The sequence below is a fragment of the Oratosquilla oratoria genome, chromosome 24, assembly GCF_046742065.1.
Source record: "Oratosquilla oratoria isolate Oo_2021 chromosome 24, ASM4674206v1, whole genome shotgun sequence".
NCBI lineage: Eukaryota > Metazoa > Arthropoda > Malacostraca > Stomatopoda > Squillidae > Oratosquilla > Oratosquilla oratoria.
Window position 1 is genome coordinate 24,376,347 of NC_134800.1, and position 2,500 is coordinate 24,378,846.

Below are 2,500 nucleotides of genomic sequence, written 5' to 3' on the forward strand. Positions count from 1 at the left end.
AATGATAATGATACTAATAATAATAATAATAATAACAATAATTAATAATAATAATGATAATAATAATAATAATAATAATAATAACAATAATAATGATAATAATGATAATAATAATAATGATAATAATAATAATGATAATGATAATGATGATAATAATGATAATAATAATGATAATAATTACTTCTTACTTCTTACTTCAGCTCCCAGTAGTAGGCGTTATGCCTGTCAGTGGTCCCAGCATGTTCCTCCATCCGGCTCTATCATGGAAGGCCCCTTCCTCCCTCAGAGTTTCGATGTTGGGCAAGTCATGTCTGCTGAGTGCTTCTTCAACATTTACTGTCCATCTCTTTCTCGGCCTTCCTCTTGGCCTTCTTCCATCCGGTATCCACTCCAAGCATCCCCTTGCAATTCTTTCTTCATCCATTCTTTCTAAATTTCCTAACCATCATAACTGGGCAGCATCTATTTTGGATAGCATGGAACAGACGCCAGTGCTTTTCCTTATATCTTCGTTTTTTAGTTTATCTCTCTTCGTCTTTCCAAATATGGCTCGTAATGGTCTCATTTCCGCTGATGAATCCTGCTTATGTCTACTTTTGTCATTACCCAACTTTCTGAACCGTATGTTAGGGTAGGAGTCAAGACAGTATTGAAAATAATCCTTTTCACTTCTAAAGGTACATGTTTTTCCTTTATTATTGGGCAGAGTGCTCCAACATTTGCACTAAATTTATTCATTATTTCTGAAATATCCCTCTTATTTCCACCCTCCTTAGTGACAACACTTCCAAGATATTTAAAGATGTTTGTATTTTTTACCATCTTATTTCCTATGGTGATGCTGAACTCATGTTCTTCTCTTCTGCTAACGGTCAGTATCTCTGTTTTTTCTACATTCATTTCATGCCTTTCCTTATAAAGCACTAATTCCACCTTTTTATGTCTTCTTCGATCTCTTCCCTATCTGTGCTCTATTCAGCTATATCATCTACATAACCCATTATTCTGTTCTTATAGTTTTCTTCTTTACCTTCTTTAAAATACTCTATTACAGTTTCCATATATGCTATAAAAAGCAGAGGGGATAACACACTTCCTTGTTTAACCCCTGTTTCTACAAGGAACCATTTTTCTGCCCCCTTTAATGTTCTAACACTGTATACACAGGGGTAATTCAAACTTTTTATAGCTTTAGATGTCCCTTGACACCATACCTCTCCTCCATACATCTCCATACCTTTTCGCGAGGTATTGAATCAAAAGCCTTCTGTAAGTCAATAAAAGCGATGTATAGGCTTTGGTTATACTCCTATGCTTTCTCTGTCACCAATAATAACAATAATATTAATAATAATAACAGAAATATTAAGAATAATAACAACAATAATAACAACTAGCAGTAACCGTGGAAATTCCACGGGATTTACGAAGGAGTCTTCAAAATTTCCATAAGCAGTATTCAGTCTCCAAAGGGAGTCGTCAAAGTCTCCCGACGTTGTCGTCATATTCTCCTGTCGTCTCTCTCTCTCTCTCTCTCTCTTTCTCGTTAGGTCAATCATAAAGGCAATATTTTTTTGTAATCGTTTATGTCATGTCACATAGGACCCGCAGAATTTCCACGGTTATTCCATTATGAAGTATTACGAAGGAGTCTTCAAAATCTCCCGAAGGAGTCCTCAGTCTCCAAAAAGAGTCGTCAAATTCTCCCGTCATCTTTGTCTCTCTCTCTCTCTCTCTCTCTCTCTCTCTCTCTCTCTCTCTCTCTCTCTCTCTCTCTCTCTCTCTCTCTCTCTCTCTCTCCTCCTCTTTCTTATTAGGTCAATCATAAAGGCAATAAAAAAAATTGAATCATTTATGTCATGTCACATAGGACCCGCGGAAATTCCACGGTTATTCAACTTTTAAGTATTTCGAAGGAGTCTTCAAAATCTCCCGAAGGAGTCTTCAGTCTCCAAAAGGAGTCGTCAAAGTCTCCCGACGTTGTCGTCAAATGTTCCCGTCGTCGTCGTCTCTCTCTCTCTCTCTCTCTCTCTCTCTCTCTCTCTCTCTCTCTCTCTCTCTCTCTCTCTCTCTCTCTCTCTCTCTCTCTCTCTCTCTCTCTCTCTCTTTCTCTTTCTCGTTAGGTCAATAATAAAGGCAATAAAAATGTTTGAATCGTTTATGTCATGTCACAATAAACATTTATAGACGTTTGATTATCTTCATGTAACCTATGTTTGAACTTCTATAGACGTTTGAATACTGTTTATTTATTTATTTATTTATCTACTTATTTTCGTGAGGTTCTGTCAGGAGCTCAGAGAGCAACACGACATGACGTCACAAGTTAAGCTTTGAATAAATGTCTTTTTAATATTTCATTTATCGAAAGAATGCAATAAATAGGTGAATAAAATCGTCTATCTTTAGCCAGAATAAAACTATTTGGATTCCTTTGCACCGTGACGTCGTGTCGGACGCGCTGATGCGACGTGACGTCACCGCTCTCGGCCAATAAGTC

General features: G+C 36.9%; 1 protein-coding gene across 1 annotated transcript in view; it reads left to right on the top strand.

Moving 5' to 3' along the window:
- Nucleotides 1-2,500, top strand: part of zfh2 (Zn finger homeodomain 2) — a 481,980-nt gene that overhangs the window by 196,463 nt on the left and 283,017 nt on the right. The gene's annotated exons all lie outside the window — the stretch shown is intronic.